The sequence below is a fragment of the Anguilla rostrata genome, chromosome 1, assembly GCF_018555375.3.
Source record: "Anguilla rostrata isolate EN2019 chromosome 1, ASM1855537v3, whole genome shotgun sequence".
Classification (NCBI taxonomy): domain Eukaryota; kingdom Metazoa; phylum Chordata; class Actinopteri; order Anguilliformes; family Anguillidae; genus Anguilla; species Anguilla rostrata.
Window position 1 is genome coordinate 69054200 of NC_057933.1, and position 9197 is coordinate 69063396.

Genomic DNA, 9197 nt, shown 5'->3' on the forward strand with positions numbered 1-9197 from the left:
TATATTACATATAAATACTTACGCATCAAATATAAATAGGTAATATAATTAAATATACAGTACATTGTTTTAAGTGTTTTATATATAAAATTGTGCTCTTCAATATCATTATTAAACACTGGTTTTCGACTCTAGTCCTGGACTACCCTGTGTATGTGGGTTTTCTGTTCTAAGCTTCATTCCAATTTCTGAAGCATCAAGAGTGATGAGGATGAATAATCTCAGAATGACAGATAATTCCGTTTTGAAAAGAATAAATAATTCCATATTAACAGAAGAACATTCAGTCTGCAATGTCAAATTTAGGCAACTAATGCTTCCACTATCTGTTATGTGCCACACATTGATTCATTTACCATTGATTGATTTTGTAAAAGGTTACATTATCTATCGGTAGGTAATTCTTCAACTAAATGCAAGCTCCCCTTTTACCCACCGATTCTTAAAAAAACAACGGAAGTTGACAGAGAAAAAAGGATAAATGGTACACTAAAATCTACCAATAAAAACGCACATAAATGCAAGAATGGTACTGTGGCATTTAGACATGCTTCCGAATGTGTCCCTCAGTGCCGTGGAACACAGTCCAGACGACTGAGCCTTCACTGTGGTGTAACGGTGTGCTGCAGTACTCATCTCCTAGACAAGGAACCCGTGCCTGTCCCCTTTCAGTCCTCCTGCACACCAGCTGAAAGATAAAGATAAAAAAATAAGCCACAGCGTTTTATAAAAGATTTACAATTATTGCAAACCACGAATGAGAAAATGGGCTAAGATTGCATGAATGCACATATTACAAACATCCTCTTTCACATAAACATCTCTCAAAGTACATACCCCCCAGAACTATTTCCCCTGCAGCAGCACACAATGATGAGTACGGCGACGAAGAAAAGGAAGACAATCAAAATAGCAATCGGCACAATGTGGGTCCGGTCAGAGCCCCCTGGGTGGGTGGAATGCAAGAGAGACTAATTCAACACACATATGGATACAAACTTACCCAAACTTAGGACCTGGGGGTTATGCATTGTTGTTGTTATACTTATTATTGATAATAAACTTTTAATTCATTCAAGATGATCCGAAAGGTTACTGTTTGGGTTCAGGATTTTAAGCAACACATAACGGTAAGGTAAAATAAGGCCTTGACCTCTACAAAAAAATAGATAATAAAATGAAGCAGCACAAAACAGGTCCACAACACACAAGTGAACACATGCATGTACACCATGAGATGTGGATTTCCATACCATTTACTTTGGGTTGGTCTGCATCTCTAATGCTGCAGTTATCTGTAAAATACAAGCACATGGATGCATTTTACATAAACACACCTACTTCACTCTAACTGGAGTTAACATGACCTCAGGGCTGTCTGACTGCACAATTTCTTTGGCAATCAGTTTTTTTCTCTCTTATGGGAAGTCTCATTCCATTCTAACTAGAAACAGAAGACTAAAGTGAAACTGAAAGCACCAAACACAAAGCTACAACATAAACTTTTGCAATGTATTCCTGCTTATTGTTGTACTATAGTTTAAGGAGATATGAAGTAAGGATTACAGTATGTGCAAATAATAAAAGCACATACTTTACAAGGTGAATACAGAGAACAAAGTGGATTATACTCACAAGGACATTGGACGCTGTTGAATACCTGGTAAATGAAAATAAGGACCACTGTAAATAGACTAATATATCCCAGGGAGACCACTGTTATGGACATATGCTCTTCAATATTCATACTGTCAAAACTAGACAGACAAGAAGCAATTTGGACACAGAGCAAAAACAAAACATGACTCCACCCTCATCCCCTTGTACAAGTTAAATTAGGATTAATATTGTTCTATTGCACAAGGTAATTCACCAGCATTGTTTCCTCCAGGTATTAATTCCAAAGCACATCTGCAAACGGAGAAAATCAATAAAACCTGTAGTTTTCACAGTGTAGTTTTCACCAGATCAGGTATAGGCTATACCATATGAATACCATGGCTTTTCATTTCTCTGTCACACATACACACACACAAGCAGAAAAATACATATTCCTACCCCTGAAGCAGGACAGTCTTCCTTGTAATGGACACCTTTCCGACAAGTCTTCAAAAGGATTCGGTAAGAATCTTGGGACAATACTTCCTCATGTTGCCCGCTCCCAATTTCATCTTCATGTGCAATCACTGTCCCCTAAATTCACAGGCCGATCAAGAAGAAAAGCAATTCAGAAAGTTGCATCTAAATAAAGCAGACAATCCACTATTCTAAACCTTTACACAAACTGTAATAATACAATCAGTCCAGTAATTATGATCAATATCTCTATTCATAAAATAATGTATTACAAAAGCATAGAAAAGTATACCTTTACATTTAGAGTAAGATACATTATGTTAAACCAGTAGGTAACAAAGTTGAGAGTCACTCCAACACCAAGTTGAGGTTTATGCAAAAACAATGTGGAGGAGAGGTCTGTGCAGAGTTGTAGTGTTTTAAAAACATTAATTTATTAAATTAATAGATTACATACATGAAACATCTGAAATAACATGCACAACTGGAGCAACAGTAACAAAAGTGCCTGAAGTTCAAAAGTTAAAATAATTAAAGTTAAAATAATTAGAGGGTTGGGCTACCATGTGTAGATTTTATTTGTTTAAAGTTTGTTTGGTACTACATGTTTTACATTGCAAGGTTTCAGTCTTTGATGAAGCATATTGTCACTGCCATTTTACTACAAAGCAAAAAAGAAAAAGGGTGGGAAGTCATGCAACTGCCAAAAATGGCAATAATGATGGAATCCCCCCACCATTCTTCACCTCCCCACCCTCTTAGAGAAAATGAGCACTTGAGTAATCTATCAAAATTCACCTAAATTCATTCAAATGCCCATCGATAGAAGAAGCCACTTTGTTTTTGCTTTTACTGTATAACATAATAGCACAGGAAGTCTACTAACAGAACACCCTAACTGTTGAGTCATCATCTACTGGCACCATGTTGAATCAACTGTGGCTGGGAGTCCTGCAGGGTTGCATTAGGTCACAGCCTTGCTCGGGGAGGCTCGGTCTCACTTGGCAGAGTACAACCCCCACCCACCCCCCCCCCCTATTGTTTGGGTTCTAATGATCTGCATGTTCCACACTGGCAACTTACACCTCACGTTCTGCAGGAATAAGGGAAAGCATTTGGGCTCTAGGCCATCAAACTTTCAAGCTTCAGCAGGTCTCTCTCCAGTGTTGACCAAGTTAAATACAGATTCAACGTGTGTAGATCCAAAAAATACTATTCTAAATGAGAAGACCATATAATTTATTAAACTAGTAATAGAAAGTATGAGACACTGTTATCACTATAAATTTCAAAATTTATTTTAAAAATGGATTCTGTGACTCAACGAGTATTAGTTTTTCACAGGGGCGGCTATGGCTTTGATATTTGGAGTGGGAAATAAAAGCAGAATCATAACATTAATAAGGTCAGGCCAACTTTTACTTACATTATCAGACCACTGAAATGAACAGGTTGTTGATGACTGCCCACCAGTGAGGTTGTATGAAGTGGAGCCATTGGCATGCTGAAACACCTCACATTTCAGGCCATGGACTACCTGACAGGACAGCAGGGCTAGAACTTCATAAAAGATAGAGATTATCAAGACTTGCTCTTTCACAACATACAAAGAACAATAAAGTGAAATATTTTTATTGCACAGCAATGTATGAATACACTGATTGTTGGCAGTGAATTGGAATTACAAACAAATTTTCAATGTAAACGCAATTTACTCATCATGCATGCTAAGTAATTATGTAAACACTGTAGATATAGATGCATTCAAAATATAAATGAGTTTCCAAAAGGTTATACAGCTGTAAAAGCAGTGGTTTTAATTTTTTGACAATTATTTGTTAGCAAGCAAACTAGCTTCCACACAATACAAAATTGGTCACCACAAAGTTTTTTTCTGCACTTCCTTATATGTCCATTTTGCATGCATATCCGAGCATCCTGCAATTGGCTACTTTCCAGATCACATGCTGTTATTCAAGATGTGCAAAACGTAGTGGGCAATTACTATGCTGGGACTGGCATTACTGGAATTTATTGCGTGGACGTGTGAATGTGTGTGAGTCACTGTGGTTATTTATGTTGAAAATGCTGAAAAGTGCCCCGCTAAGCTGTAACTTGCCAGAGGATATACCTGCCAATATGAATATAAAGCTTATGGCCTGGGTAGTTTAATTTTACCGCAATGGCAGCTGTACACATTCCCAGTGCATATCCTGTTGTTACACCACCAGTACAAAAGTCCGTTAAATTACAGACTTTGTGAGGCTTGAGACTGTTGCAAATAGTTACTAATCGTATAAATGTTCAGCGATCCATTCTATGTTCTATTCTGCACAACTTGGATTTATACGTGCTTACTGCAACCTTTTCAAATTTACAAAGAAAGTCACAAACTAACCATTAGGAAGATCTGCTCTATAAAGTTACGATATCAATCTATTTCAAACAATGATGTTGCATTGTGCTGCAGCAGCTTGGTTACTTTTGGGAAAACATGGTTTTATCCTTCTGAGGTGCTCTTGTGTGGGCCAGTTTCAGATAGCATTGATGTTTACCCACACTCAGTCTAATAACCTGTTAATCACACCCTTTGTGCTCACTCTACGCCTGCCCATGTCAAATTGTCTCATTTTTGCAGTACCATTGGTGATCTCTACCCACTTCAGTCAATCTCCACACCTTTTTTCTTCCCAATGTCTGATTTACCTCCCCCTGTAGCCCGTGTGATGTTTTAAGATACCTTTGCCCTTTGTTTCCTTGAAGGACAGGTATAAGTATTACTGCTCTCGTCATTTGTTGGTTACTGGTTTATCTTATCTGGGAAAGACCCACAAGTTCTTTGCTCATAAACACCATTTGAACGGAGGTGTGCCTGCATTTATTTTTCTACAACAACATACATAGCGGATATAACGCTAAAAATTCCTACAGTGACCTCTTCTCAAGCCTCAATTAGGAGCCCTCAGCAACCAGACTCCCTTCCTCATTTGTTAGGAGACATGTAATAAAGCAAATTCCACATGCACTTTGAATGCTTAGGAAAATCCAGAATTCCAACTGAACTAAGAAATAAAATCCCACACACCTTGAATCCATGTTTGATGTTTAAATTCCTGTATTTTCACAGATCCTTGCCATTTAAGAACTGCATTTAATTTCTAATTCAGGCGTATGATAACATTTAAACAATTAATCAAAAGGTCCCAATGAAGCTTCTAAAAATCATTACATCACTTTCTGGAATCTTCCAGACTGTTTAAATAGACAGTCAACTTGGTGTATGTAAACTTTTGACTGACTGGAATTTTGATACAGTGAATTAAAGCCGAAATAAATCAGTCTCTAATCAATTGTTTTAAAATTACCTCTGATGTGAACAAAGTAGATGCCCTAATTGACTTGTCAAAAGAAATGTATGGTGACGTGAAATGTGCGGAGTTGTGAAAAACTTAGTTTGAATATATTTAGCCTAGCTGTATGTAAACTTTTGGCCTCAACTGTAGCTCTCGCATCATTAGTATCAAGGCTAGGCAATGTTGCCAGATGGGAAGTTCAGCAATATCGCATTGAGACTTTAGAATTACCTGATTTTACCACAAACCATCACACATAAAAAATGACCAGTAAACATAGGTGAAGTTTGCCATCACTGACAGATGGGCAATTTAAAGATTATGGACCCGGGTGGAATGACTGAGGGCTATTTTTAGAAAAACGTTTTTTAAAGATAAGGGTAGATAGAACATTTCTGTGCTGCTAACATATCCCTACAGATCCCTCCACAAGGCATCCCAATGAAGATGCTGTCACTGTTGTACTTCGTATAGATTTAAACTTGACTGTGCCCCAGTACAGCCTTAAGTCTAGCAACGCCTCCAGTTGAGGATATCATGAAATGGTTCCCTGATCAGTGGCCAGATAGCATTTATACTTGGTTGAGAAACCTAGCATATACGCAATACTGCCATAAATGCAACAGTCTGAATATACTAGTCTGCCAATATCTGCATGAGCCTTAACGGAATGTTTTGCTTCGCTTCTTCGAAACGAAATCGAAGAAGAAAAAACCGGAAACCGTACTACTATGTGGACTTCCGCTAACAAAATAGGTCTTTGTTCTATTTGCTCACAAGGGAATCAAAAATATACAAATATCTAAATATTGAAGCAAGCAACCTAAAAACCGTCTGGGATGCACACAAAACTCCCTGTAGGTGTGAACTGAGCCCAGAAGTGTTATAAAGTGCAATTCCCCTTTAAACCGTTTGAATGTTTTAGTAATATGCTGTCCTAACAGGAATGCTTAATATTATATAAAACAGACTTTGCTAAAGCAAGAAAAGAAGAGCACACGTTATAACCCTCTATAATTTTTCATCTGTAGACGTTGGCAGGCTATAACCAAAAGTAGGCTACTGCACCGCATAAAGCCCTGGTCCCCTGCAGTGGAAACGCACCGAGTTCCTCAAAAGGTTCCACTTGACGCCAAATCACGCCGCACGCGGCTGCAGACTTGAAAACAAAAGCATTCCGCTGAGGCAGGAAATCCCGATAGTTAATTTCAACAGTATTGGTTTGGATTAGCTACTAACCAGGAGGCCTTGCCTAAATTCATCGCAACGTAAGTACAACTGAAACCCTGGGCCAACAAGGGGTCCTGTGTGCTAAGAGTTGTGTTGCTGAAGGGCTACAGAAATTGGACCGAGGAGTACAGCTATGACATTGAAAAGCAGACCCAGGAGTTTGTAATGACGTTCGAAGTAAACACTCGAGAGGGTTCACCGGGCGTCACCAGAGATTGATAAAGACTGAGAGGCTGGATATGGGTGGATGTTACTGGTAAAATTTTTACACGATTATCGATACCTTACTCACTGGTTATAGTCAGCTCAAGCTAGTCAAATACAAGATATGGAAAATAGCTCGTTAGCCAACAGTTTGTCGTCTACAAATAAGTTGGATAATTAGCCAACAGCCATAAGGTTCGCTAACAAGCTAGCGATGGTTGGTTTCACTTCTAACATTCGATTGCCGAAGCTACAATATCGTGCTAGTGCCGTATCTGTTGCTAACTGCTGGTCTCCTGCTTACACTGCTTCATTTAACTGCAATCAATGGCATGCCTAACGGCTAGCTAGGGTTCACTACTTGTGACTCTGACTTGCATAGAAGCGAAGTGTAAAAATGACATTTTGGGTTTCCTGTGATAATCGTACCGTTTCGCACACGTACACGCTACGTACAATGCTATGTCCTAAAGCTCTATTTTGCTCTATTAAGCCTTCTGTAATATTACAACGGAATGAAGTGCATTGTTTTCTGCATACTTTTGAGGACAGACTTCACGACTCGTGGGAGAAACTAGCACGTATTATTAGCTTGTTTCATTTACGCGTCTATTTGTTTTCTAATTCGGTTAGCTAAATTAGTCGGAGCCATATGTTGATGTTAATCTGGTTTTAGATTATTTTAAAATGTGTATGAAATATTGATACTTACCACCAAGCGTGTACAGTATCATGGTGTAGATTATCCAGACAGCACCCTAGGCCACAAGAAGGACAAAGTAGCTAGTTAGCTAGCTAGTTAATTACCGCCGCCACACAATGCAAACCCAGGTATTTTGCATGCACATGCTATCTTACAAACGTGGATAAAAGGTAACTAAGTAACTAGTTTCCCAGCTATATACAGCTTTGCTCAGATTAGGGCGAGAACACCTATTATCACCAGCTGTGAATATGTACGGATTCCTAGAAGTGCGTATACTAGCGACCACCCTTTCTTATATTAACCTGAAATACGCAAGACAGGACACATCTAAAATATGCTAGCAAATTTAAGACAAGTTCCATTCATGTATATGGGGTACAGAAACTGAAAAAATCGCCAGTACTGGAAAATAAGAACCACCGGAGCATAAATTTTTTTTTTCTACATAACTAGGTACAGGTTATTACCGATAGTTCGCATATTTTATATACAGTCGCAAATCTGTTTACGTTTTCATGTCTGTAGAACGATAATCTTACAGACAGGTCGACAATGGGTGCTCTCAATTCTACGTATTTAGCTATCAGTGAACAATACACTGGTGCGATAGTTTGCCTACCTAGCTTTGATCTTCAAAGTACCATCATCGAATTTGGTCCTGTAGTTTTCTTCTTGATGCTGTGCTGATACGTTGTCACCTGAGTTTGTGAAGTTCTTTGGGAAACCGGCGCAGTCGCAATTTACGAGATCTACGTAATTGGTCCAGTCCTGACTGGGGTCTCAACTGCTGATCAACAACAGCCAATGAGTTGCAAGCACAGAATTGTGCAATACTATACTATTTTTTTTCTAATGATACAACTACATCGGCTTGCATCATCTTTTTTTCTTCTTGACGGTAATACTCCTCAGTACTCCTCAATACTCCTCAGTATTACCGCCACCAACTGTTGAAACATCGTCACGACCTTATATCGGTGTGAAAATTAAGTTTGTTGAAAAAACGAGTTGTGCTAAATAACACAACTGTTGATAGCCTGTCCTCCCTCCTGCGGTATCGAAATACTTGAACCAGAACTCCACGTAAGCACATCACTTCCCCCAAGACATTCGCATGTCAACAACTGCTCATTATCTCAGGAACTTTGACTCTGTTGCTGCTGCTGTTGGTATTGTTGTCGTTGTGTTGCTGATGTTATGCGCTTCATGTCTTGTAACTGGGGTGGCAGAGGGATGGGTAGGCTGGTAAATAAAAATTTAATTGTTGGAACATTTTATGTTTTATAAAATGTGACAAAAGTGAACTTGGTATTCCTTCCTCTTTTCCGGAGCTCCATCATTTGCAAACAGTAATTTGCCAGTATCCAATCCTACTTGATCATATATGTAATTTATAATTGAGAATAGAAATGGACTAATACCACTACCCTGAGGAGCATCATTTTCAATGACATTTAATTGCACATGAATGTGCTTCCAACCCAAACCTGAATTGATCTCCCAAATAAAAATGACTTAATCCAGTTACAGTATAAGCCTTCCCTCCAATATCCCAGTTTATCATCAGTCCTTCTTTCCACAACTTATAAGCTTTCTCAACATAATAAAACAAAAAAGGTGATACATAT